This window comes from Anabrus simplex, chromosome 2, assembly GCF_040414725.1.
Source record: "Anabrus simplex isolate iqAnaSimp1 chromosome 2, ASM4041472v1, whole genome shotgun sequence".
NCBI lineage: Eukaryota > Metazoa > Arthropoda > Insecta > Orthoptera > Tettigoniidae > Anabrus > Anabrus simplex.
In genome coordinates, this window is record NC_090266.1 from 694,985,905 (window position 1) to 694,998,740 (window position 12,836).

Sequence of the window (12,836 nt, forward strand, 5' to 3'; positions counted from 1 at the left end):
GGTATTCAATCCAGGCCATCGGTAAGAACTTAGCTTCAGAGGGGCTTAAAGTATAAAAGTCTATGTAACTTCCTCACGGATGGTTGTACACAAAAATAACACATGGTCGTTATTGTTTTATAACTTTTTCCGATACATACAAAAATAAGGAAAGTATCAGGGTATAACAATTAATTCATTTTTGAAAGAGCTATGACATTTTTTGTAAATTTTCTTACCATATCTTAACACTCGTATTTTGAGAAAGCCCTCTCGGGCCGCCTTTTGGAAAGGCCTGATTTTGACGTTTATCGCTTATTTCATGTCAAAGCTGATCATCGCCAACATGGATATATTGTTCCATCCTGTTAACTGGCGGTGGTAGTTGTTTTGTCGTGATTGTTTTCAGGTGAAAACCGCGTGGTCATCAGCTCATATAAGTAAGGAAAATTGTTAAAATGGCTATCAAAATGAGAAAAATCGTGAAGGAACATCATGAATGGAGGAAGGACTTATTTTACACTGGCTGCCCTGACGTCACAGAGTCGGAAGAATACCATATATCGAGGCCTAGAATATCGAAAATCCATGAAATTGCTCAACAATAACATTACATTGACTACCGATATTGTTTGTTGTGATGTGATTTGTCTCTTCTCCGACTCATCTCTTAGAGATGGCTTAATTGCTGCGTGTCCAGCCGAACAACTTGCTTGAATATTGGTAGGAAGTAGCTGAGGATTTAGATAATTTTCTTTTTTTCAGCATACCATTCCTCTGGTTCATACATGTTCTGGTAACAACTCGTGCGTGACACACTAGTTCATCAAAGTATTCCTGCTATTCGACTGCTGATATGAGGTGGAAAATGTCAGAGCACTGTTCACCGCTCCCTGTGGCGGGGTCATTCCTGCTCTGGAACTTACCACTGTTGGAATGCCAGCGTGGTAATCTTCGTGAAAACGAAAAGGGGAGAAACTGTGCCTTTTTTCATTTGATCGACAATTTCATATAATAACATTGTTTTTAAACGCGACATTCCAGTCGGTTAATATTGTACTCTGTCAGGGATGCTGACGTGATTGTAATGACCTATGTCGAATTCAGTTTAATATTTATCTGTAGCTGTTACAGCATCACGGGAATAAGGATAAGGATTTAAAGGATTTCAATGAAACTTAGTATTCGGTTTAGTATAAGGTTGAGTATGATCTTAGCATCAGAGGAGCTTAAAGTATAAAACTCGATGTAACTTTCTCAAGGTTGGCTTTACACAAAAATCACTCATGGCAGTTTCTTGGTTTATACCTTTTCCCGATACATACAAAAATAAGGAAAATATGAGTGGCAGTCATGAGGGGTGGACAAGCATGTAATCATGCACATGATAAGCGCGTGTCGCGTCATCGAGGGGTACTGCAGCTAGTTACGGAATATACACAACCAAGCAATAAAATATAATGTGACTTTAAATCCTTACGTTCGCTTATATGGAAAATATTTGTTATTAGTAGGATTAAGACCTAGGACAAGATTACTGCCAACATTGGGTTCAAATTCGCAGATCCAATACTTCGAAAATAGTAAGAGATACGTTAAAAGATATCAGTCCATGGCTTTATGGATAACACTACACCAGTAATGACATGGGACGTTCAGCGATCACACTGAAGAATGACGACGGCCTGGATTTAATACCACGTACCTAACAATGCTGTTCCTACTCATTGTCATCCATAAGACAGGTCGCGCCTCCCAGCCACATATGGAAATGTAGTCCATCAGAACAATTTTCGTAGTGTTAATTTTCCTACTCTTACGTGTAAAGAAAAAAATGTAGAAGTGCGTAAGTACGTCATAAGAACAACATTCCTACAGTACAGTTCGGTAAAAGTCATTTTACTTTAGAGAGTAGCATAGGAAAATGAACACAATGAAAAATGCTGTGATATGTGGTTGGGAGGCGTGACCATCTTAAGGGCCGTCGATAAATTTCTATTCGCATCACCTTCGGAATAATGTGTGGTTTGTCTAGAAGAAACAATGTGTATTGCTCTCCGTTTTATTCTTCCTGGAAGGAAATTCGGATGTATGATATTGGCATAAATGATGCTGCAGTACACATTTGCTTTCTAATGACTTTCGTGGTGAACCCTATGAAGGCGGCCAGGCTTTTTATAGAACTACAGTGTATACTCATGAAAATCATGTGTGTATGGTTTGAGGGCGAAATATTCCTAACAAATGCGTTATTCTTGTGTTACTGCTCAAGAACAAGGTGACATAACGATGGCCCAGTTAGAAAACCTCGTATCTCCCAAAATTCTTCCTAACCATTATTTCCCTTAAGACTGGTCACGCCTTCCGGTCATATTTGGGTATGCAGTCCATCAGAACAACGTTCGTTGGGTTCATTTTCTTATGCTAACGAGTAAAGGAAAATGAACCTCATAAAAATTATACTCTAGGATTTAGTAAATAAGTCACGCAAACATACATTCCTATAGTCCGGTGGGGTAAGGTTCATTTTCCTTCACACATCGGCATAGGGAAAAGAACAAAAAGAACATTGTTCTGATGGAACGCATATCCATATGTGGCTGGAAGGCATAACCAGTCTTAAGGGAAATAATGGATAGGAAGAACTTTGTCAGATACGAGGTATCTAACTAGGCCACCGGTAAGTCAGCGAGCGTCAAAATCATGTGCATGCAGTCCTTAGTGAAAGTTTCACATGATATCATGTTATAGCTTAATTTTTCCCAGGAATTCGTATAATAAGTGGCACAGTCATTTAAGATTTGTAGGCTACAACATTAAGAATAATGTCTATATTAAATTCGTTAGCTGCCGTCGTTGTATGTTGACGTTGTACTACATTCCATCTTACTCTTGTTCAGGGACTTATATTGTCAAGTGTAAGAGGTGAAAGACATCGTCAGTCAGGGTTACGTTCAGCTTTCAATGTTACCGATCTTACAGTGTTTCTCCGACACTCACTGAAAGTCAAAGTAATGTCCTTTTCTTTCATTTATAGGAACATTTGACTGGTAATACTGTCAAAATAAGAAGAAACCTCAGGAGGAGCCAGTGAGTTCTTTGCTACACGCTACATGCTCATCAGACCGCCAGCATCTTTAACTGTCTGAAGTGGTGGATGTGGGAAAGTGAAACCGACTCTGCTACCAGTAAGTCCTTTAGTTTCCAATTCAAATGAAATCCTAGCATGCTTTTCTTCAAATCACACAACGTTGTCTTACAAGTCGCAATATATCTGTATACTGATCTTTGTATATTTTCTCATATACGCGGGGCGTAATATCTTGTTTTACACTTTGTTCTTTGTACGTCCGGATATGGTTCACGTTTTACTTTTGAAGGTCGTGACGTGTATCTAGTGTCTTGTTCCACCATTTGGTAGCAGCACACGCACAGGGGACAACGAATGCTCTCATAGCCATTTAATAACAACACTGTCAGCGTAGGAGCAGACAACATGTAAAGCAACCATCAGGGACAGCGCTATACGACTTGGCTCCTATGGAAAAAGGCGTGACAACAGCAGAAATTAATCTGCGCTTGGTGGCAGGCTGTGGAGAACATGCGCCGTCACGGAAAACAGTTTACAACTGGGTGGAAGGTTGGAAGAAGGGCGCAAATCGGTGGACAAAGGAACCAGTTCTGGAAGGAAAGTGACAGTATCAACACCAGTCTACATTGCCCGGCTGGAACAGCCCATACAAGGAAAGAAATGCATCACATTTACGGAAATTGAGGCAGCCGAAACACCCTGCAGCGGATCGTGCACGGCCACTTACAATTGGGGAAGGTGTCATCCACGTGTGTGCCTAGATTCTTGTCTGCAGAAGAAAAGAAGAGGCGTGTAGACGTATGTAGATAACTTTTTGCAACTCCATGATCAAGATCCAACTGACTTCATGGCTAGGCTTGCTATTAGTGATGAGACATGGCTCCATTATCCTGAGCCATAAACGAAACAACAATCGATGCAATGGAAGCATAGGGGCAGTCCACCACCAAAAAAAGGTCGAACCAAGTGATTATCACCTGTTTGGGAACATGAAAAAACCTCTGCGTGGTCGCCGTTTTGCGGATTTTACAGAAATGGGCACTATTGTCAAGGCATGGGTATGCAGCACTCCGAAAGAATGGTTTCAGGAAGGTCTGGAGTGACTGACACATCGATGGCAAAAGTGCATACAGTTATAAGGAGATTATGTTGAGAAGGTGGATGTAACAACTGATGTGTAATGTACTTCATTTGGGTAGAAAAAATGAAGTGTAAAACAATATAGTTCGCCCTCCGTATGAACCTCTCAGGTTCTTAGTAATTCCCTTCATTTGCATAATTTCATTACATATCGTCGCTCAACCAGTAAAAGGTTGTATTCCACAAAGCTCTTCCTATCAATTATTTTCCTTAAGACTGGTCACGCCTCCCAGCCACGTATGGATATGCAGTCCATCAGAACAAATTTTGTTGCGTTCATTTTCCTATGCCCATGTGTAAAGGAAAATGAACCGTACAGTACCGTACTGTAGGAATGTACGTTTGCATTAAGTATTTACGCACTCCTAGTGTACAATGCATGTAAGGTTCATTTTCGTTTAATCGTCGACATAGAAAAACGAACACAACGCACATTGTTCTGATGGACTGCGTATACACATGTGGCTGGGAGGCGTGACCAGTCTTAAGGAGAATAATGGATAGGAAGAGTAGTGTGGGATACGACGTTTTACCGGTTAAGCGACGATATATTTAGTACATTTCTGGTTATCCTGAACTAAGTCTACTCCTCAAAAAAAATTTTTTTTTTGTTATTTAACTTTAAATATATAGATCCTTCAGCTTTTCAGCTTGTATATGTGAATTGCCTTACTCTTACTTCAGTAGCAGTGTGTGAAGAAGTTGAAATCATTTTAGTCTTAAATTAGAATAAAGAGAACATTCAGTATAACCAGTGGGTAAATTTCGTTCAGAGTAAGGAATGTCACAGAAAGATTCAAAACTAACCTCCGAATGTGTAGATCATCAGTTTTGTAGCCTTCTCATCTGAGCCACTGAAGTAACCTTCAGGTTGTAGGTAAGTAATACTGAAGGCTAATACATATAGGAAGATTTTAGAGTTTTGTAAATTTAGTTTACTCTCGCTAATGAAGTTGGAAATACCTTTGTAGTAACGACTATTATTCCTAGGACTTTGAAGATTGTTGTTCTTTAAAATTGTTGACTCGATGTATTTATTCCTATCGAGGGGTTCCAGAAAGGATCACGGTTGAAGTTAATCGAGTCTTCAACATTATACAACTCTTAAATAAATCTTTAAATGTTAATCACAACCTCACGCAATTTACTTTCTTATTTGCATCAGGTCATAGGGGTTCTCAATTTATGCTACATTTATGAGTATCACTGGATAAGAAATAAGACGAGCACTGCTCTCACATAATTGTATCCAAAATCCCTCCCACGTGTGAGCCCACCATCGTTTTTCTCCATTCAGGCCGTTTTAGTTTTCTGTTTATTCTTCCTGCCAGTTCTGTGATATCCGTATTTATGCAATACTCTTAGTTTTTCGGTGATTAGAATTCTTCTCTGTTTTTGGACCATGTGGCCGTGATAACAGTACCTCTTACAAAATTCCATCAATAAGTGCAAAGCTAGAGAAATAACTTCAAATAGAGCCTATGCTTGCGATGGGCTGTAGTTACATAAATAATGGAACTCTCATTGCTGTCATATATAGGCATAGTGCTCACTCAAAATTAAACACTTTAAAATATTTATGGAATTAAATCAGAACACTGATTTTAAAAGTGGTGGACGTCCTATGATAGCATATTAATAATAATTCTACGTTTTACTGACTTCAAAATGTTGATAATTTCAGTAATGAGCTTAGTTTACATGTCTTCTGAACTCTGGGTAGTAAAATATTAGGGGAACAAAATTTCTACCTCAAAGATTATTACTCCAAAATTAGACTGGTATGCAGGGATGCTTATAATAGCCGCTTGACTACATACATTCGAAGCTTAGAATATTCTAGTCTCCGTGCGAATGCATTTTCAATTAATGGCATAAATTTTCAGAATTAAGTTTAAATACTCTACACGCTCAGGTATGAACATATAGGAATATACGAGGTATCTACCTTATATTTATTGATTAAATGTATTGAATGCCCTTCTCAGTTCAGAGTTGGATGTTACATCTTTATAGCATCACCGCTTTTAAAAATACATTGTTCTGTCTCAAACCTTCGAACTTTTTAGGAGAGGAATATTAGAATTGTTTATTAATATGCCGTACACGTTAATTCATTGTACCTCCGTTTCCACACAGCAACAATAGTTTCCATAAAATATTTTCTTTATTTAACTCTTACACAATCAACATGTAAATTAATCTCTAACTGGAAGGAGTGAGTGAGTTAATAAAGAACAGGAATAATTCCTGGCGGCAAAGACGGTCGGTGATTGAGTTGAAAATTATATCTACTTAGAACCGAGGGCATGAATAGTGGAAGTCTGTTCTTTCACCTCCTCTACGGATTTTCAAGCCCCTTACGAAGGTAACCCAGTTGGGCTTATTATTAAGCTACTAATTATAACATTGCAGAATGGGGGCAATACAATGTATGATAGTAGAGAATCAATGTTTGTCAGTGCCAAGCTTGTATTATACGTGATTGTTGATAGTGACTATAGCCAAGAGATCTACAGTATTACGTGGAATGGAAACCAAAGAAACTGCAATATGTATTTCACAAAAACCACATACATTGGCCAGGTTGGAACCCACGGTCACGTTGATGAGAAGACAATGACGATGCTACTGGAATATCAGTAATTTTTATACTCAGAAACACCAGGAATATAAAAATGTTCTAATAGGTTAAACTCAAATTACAAATGCAAATTTACCTAGAAAATGGTCGTGAGGTTAGAGTCATATAACTGTGGGCTTGCATTCGGGAAATGGTGGGTTCGAACACCACGGTCGGCAGCCATAAAGATGGTTTACCATTTCCACACCAGACAAATGCTTGGGTTGTACCTTAATTAAAGCCATGGCAGCTTCCTTCCCACTCCTAGCCCATCGTCGCCATAAGACATACCTGAGTCGGTGCGACGTAAGGCAAATTGCAAAACAATGCAAATTTAGGCATTAAACCTGGACCAAAAATAGGCGTGACAAACTTAATTCCAAAGGCCATTCTCAGCTATTTTACAGTAAAATCCTCGATAGCTAACACGATGTAATAAATTTATAAGTAAATGTAAAATATTAATAAATTAGGCTAGATAAAATAGACTTTTCAAGAGATGTGGTAATTATAGGAAGTTTACACTCTGTCTACTATTGTTTGGAACAATCCATCCTGGTACCCGCTGGCAAATGTATCACACCATAAGTAATTAAGTATTTCCATCAGAAACATGTTAACAATGAATTATAGCATAGAGAAGTGCGGGCCTAAACGACTTGCGCGATTGGTTCAGTTGGAGCTAGTAGGAGAAGCCTTATTGCGCAGGCCACTCCCACTACAATTCGATCGTGCTCCTCACTAGAGTTCTTTCCTAGCTTACTTCGCTAGCTTACATCATAGCGAAATCTCATCCAGAAATTTAAGCCCGGAATATGTACCTCGGACTGCTCAATAAAGCTTTCCGGATATATACCCTCTGAAGCGCACAGGAGAATCTCACCAATTTGACATTCAAAACAGCCTTATCATGCCTTTAATTTCTATAATTGGCAATTCAGTATAAATTGTCAGATTACAACATTGATTATTTTTGCTGGAAATTACATTTATATCACAGATGTTTTCGTTGTAAACTCCAGTACTCATTTAAAATGTTCTTTACTGCGCATGACTTTTATTACTTGAGTTGCTTTATTTAATCCCTTGTAAAAGAATAATCATAGAATCAAACAATTCGTTGAACTCATATTTCATCATTTAATTCGATGATTCACTTTAAAACTTACGATTCTTCAGATAGCCATTTTCGATGATGAACTAAAATTGTCACATTTTATTGGATATTGAAAGGGTTGCAAGAGAAAAATAAAATAATAATTTCCACACTTTCAACAATTTAAGTTTTAATTTCTTCAAAATCTATATTAATGTAATGGTTCATCTCAAGGTGGTTAATTCCCTGTAAAGAGAGAAACAAATTGCTTGTTTGTGCATTACTGTTGATGATAGTGTGTTCATTGAAAAAATGGAACGAATAAGTCTTTAACAACCGGTCGGATTACACAAAATCAAACATTTATGAAGCCATAAGACACACTCAATAACAATGTACACATATGGAACTAATTTCGATACATTACCTTAAAACAGTGGTAGAGGTGTTGAGTATGTTCTGAAATGTAAGTTCACTGGTATATGAAAGCCCTTAAAGTAGAAATTGGCAATACTTAAGAATTCTGGATTGAGTTTTCCTCTGAATTGGTAGACGGACTTTGTCGTGTCATCTCTGTATCACATGTTCAAATCTTCAAAGAATGTTTTCACTAGTATATTTTGTTTTCTCGAATACTTCCATGTCTCTAATTTTCCATAAATATTAGCTGAAATGAGCTTTACGTTTAATAAGATTAACGCCCATTTGATACATTCCTTTTTTTAATTTTATTTTTAGGTATTGGATTGATGGTGATATTATTCTGTGTTAATTTGCATTCCAGGTGTTAGCCTCATGGTGGTGATAAACAGAGAATCAAGCAATTCTTTTGTTATCTCATGTTTCATTATTTAATTCGGTGATTCACTTTAAAATACTTTAAATTTTCAGATGTAGCCATTCTTGATAATGAACATAAATTATCACATACTTTTGGAAACTGTAAGGGTTACATTTAGGGTTACAAATTCCTTACCACTAAACGTCTCCTACAGCAACACTGGAAGCTTTTCTAGGAGATAAAGGTTTTGTGTTGATTCCTTTGTGAAGGATTACAGTTATATAAATTTTCACCTTGTCTCACTATGAGAAGTTCTTTGGTAAATTAATAAATACGATTTCTAAAAAATAACTTGATTCACTGGCAGAATTGAATAAGCCGATTAGAGAGGTCATAACCAGTTATTCATAGGTCAGTTCACACAAAATGCATCTAATTTTCGTTACAATTTAGAGTTGTTTTCTTCAGTTAACTTAATTTAACGGGTGGTTTATGGTCATAGCTGACTGAGAGAATCTTCTTCCCACCGGCTTGTTTTTCGAAATCGTCAGCTGTTTCGTTGCCGTTGTTCCTACTGTAATCTGTTTCTAGTTGTCTTTTTCCTCTCTGATGGATTTTATTACATAGTGTCGTTTACTGTAGTGTAGTGGCGAATCTAATATTATTATGCTACGTGTGAAATTGTTTTATTTTTTATTTTTAGGAATGACGTGATTCCAAATACTCCAACGCCTTTTGAAACGCGAATTGTTCGACAATAAAATAATCTTTATTGTAATTAGTGTGGTGGTTCTTTGTGTATGAAAAGGGCGATTCCTATTTCGACTCATAAGTCCCGTTTTCCTGTCGTATGTATATATGCCTATTTTGTAATTCACATCCTCTTGTATTGTTCTGATGGTGTACCAAAGTACTGTATAAGTCAGCAGGATACGGCTACGACGAATAGAATATCGGGATGTCTTAAGTAAAATCCTCCTGGTTTCCATTATTGGCTTTGAAGAAAGTAGCCAACTTTGAGTCTGGAAGACTATCGAGGTAGTTTTTGTTAGAACACGTAATACTTTGTCTGAGGGAGTTAGGAATGCCTTTACTAATACAATATTGACAAATCTCTGCATTCATTGGAGGTTTACTACGTTATGTTATTAGTTTATAGCTTCAATCCGCATCGGAGCTTCACATGACAGAATTGGTAGCATGTCACCTATGTAAATAATTCGTGAAAATTGCTTTTGTCAAATATTATACTTAGCTATTTTACGTTTTGTGACTGCAGTAGTTTTCTGTTGTTTTGAAAGATGTTCTCTTGGGTTATTTTTGGCCTCTTTCTTGATGTTATCAGTAGTCTTGACTTCTTGTTGTTAAATGTAATTTTTTTACTTTCGGCCCATATCTCTATTTTATTCAAGTCGAAGCTGGCGTGGTTCTCTAACTCAAAAAGGCTTCCTCCCCTGGCTATAATCAAAAGTCAACCTCCAATTCTATAATATTTATGTGTTGACGATATTCTATACTTAACACAAAATATACTGGATATTCCTGATGCCTGGGCAACAACAGGACCTTTGTAGGCAGCATTTCTTTATGGTAATTTGATGTAACACGTCGTTGTAGTTCTTTCCTTAAAGTAGCTTACTGATATTTCTTGTACATTTCTGGGAGATCTGAAATATCCTAAGGATTTAAGTATATTCGCCCAACATGCTGCAAGCAATGTAGGCTTGTGACAGCCGCATTGGTATTTGTTCATGTTCTCTTGTATTGTTTTCTTTGCGACATAACTGCATCAAGTATACTGTCCTGTAGTGCAAATAAGAATCGACGTCTGACCATGGGAGAGTTACTGTAAATATGGTACATTACTCTGCTTATTAGTACCTTTCTCTAGCACCATAGCTGCTATGATTAAAAGGCTGATTGGTCGAAAATTAGTTATATCATCTATGCTTTTTTTCAAGGTTTCATAACTGGTATAGTTTTGGGTGTTTCCATCTCCGAGAGAAACGTCATATCCTCGGAGATACATTAAAATTCATAGTGAATAAAACGGACGTTAGATTTAGCACCTTGTCGGAGGATTTCTACTGTAATTAAATTTTCACCAGGAGCTCTGTTTGAATCCGTTGTATTCATAATATTACAAATTTCATCTGTAGTTAATTGTCCATAGCTCGATGTATATGGTGGTTGTATGACTCCATTTCTCATTTTCAAGCTGTGATCATTGTCATAACACTCATCATCTATGGGTTATAATACTCCATAATGAATTCCGTCATCTCTTTCAAGCCTTTAGTACAGGTAACGTTAGGTTTCCGGAGAGATGACATAAGAAGATTTTGTCGTATACCACCAGATGTGACACTGTAAGCTGCGGTTCCTGGACTGAACACACTAATGAAATAACAGTAGATTTTCCTGGACTCCAACTGCGCTTTTCGTATAGCCTTCTCACATTTCCTCTTCCATTCCGTGTAGTTTTCTTTCTTATTCTCTCCAAGATCATCATCGTTTTCCGTTCTTTGATATCCTTGCCTGAGTGCGTAGACGTTCTTCCGTGATATTGGTATTTCCTGGGACCGCCATGGAACTGAAATTTCCCCTTGACTACTTGAAAGTTACATAAGTAGCCTTATAGGACCTTAATCGAACAATCAATCAAACAACCAATCACTACTGATCTGCATGTAGGTCACTCACCCAGTTGGTGGATACCCGATCTGTTGTTTTCTTAGATTGTTCTCAAATGTTTGCAAAGAAATTGGAAATGTATTGAACTTCCCCCTTGGTAAGTTATTCCAATCCCTTACTCCCTTTTCCATAAACGAATATTTGCCCCAATTTGTCCTCTTTAATTCCAGCTTTAACTTCATATTGTGATCTTTCCTACTTTTAAAGGCACAACTCAAATGTATTCGCCTACTAATGTCATTACACGCCATCTCTGCACTGACAGCTAGGAACATACTACGGTACATAGTCGAGAAGCTCTTCTGCTTTCTCCTAAGTTTTCCAGCCCAAATTCTGCAACATTTTTGTAACGCTACCCTTTTGTCGGAAATCGCTCACAACAAACCTAGCTGCTTTTCTTTCGATTGTTCTCCATGTCTTGAATCAAGTAACCTGGTGCGGGTCCCATATACACTGGAACCATACTCTAGTTGGGGTCTTATAAAGGACTTGCAGTACACGTTCTCTCTTAACATCCTTACTACAACCCCTAAAATGCCCTCATAACCATGTGCAGAGATCTGTACCCTTTATTTACAATCCCATTTATATGATTACCCCAATGAATATCTTTCCTTATATTAACACCTAGATACTTACAATGATCCCCATAACGGACTTTCACACCAAATACACTGTAATTCAAACTGATAGGACTTTTCCTATTTGTGAAACTCACAACCTGACTTTAAACCCCGTTTATCATCATACCATTGCCTACTGTCCATCTCACAACATTGTCGAGGTCATTTTGCAGTTCCTCACAACCGTGTAATTTATTTATTACTCTATGCATAATAACATCATCCTCAAAAAGTATTGTGTCTGATTCCACTCCTTTACTCATATCATTTATATATGTAGGAAAATATAAAGGTCCAGTAATACTGCCTTGAGAATTTCTCCCTTAATTATTACAGAATCAGATAAAGCTTCGCCTACTCTAATTCTCTGAGTTCTATTTTCTAGAAATACAGCAACCCATTCAGTCACCATTTTGTCTAGTCCAATTACGCTCATTTTTTCCAGTAGTATCCCGTGATCTACCCTATCAAATGCTATAGATAAGTCAATCGCTATACAGTACATTTTATCTCCCGAACACAAGTTATCTGCCATACCTTGCTGGAATCTAACAAGTTGAGCTTCAGTGGAATTACCTTTTCTAAACCCGAACTGCCTTCTATCAAACCAGTTATTAATTTCACAAACCATGTCTAATATAATCAGAATGAATGCTTTCCTAAAGCTTACATGCAATGCATGTCAAACTGACTGGCCTGTAATTTTCAGCTTTGTGGTTATCACCCTTTTCTTTATGCACAGGGTCTACTTTTGCAGCTCTCCATTCATTTGGTATAACTTCTTCATAATCAAATAATTAATTCAAATA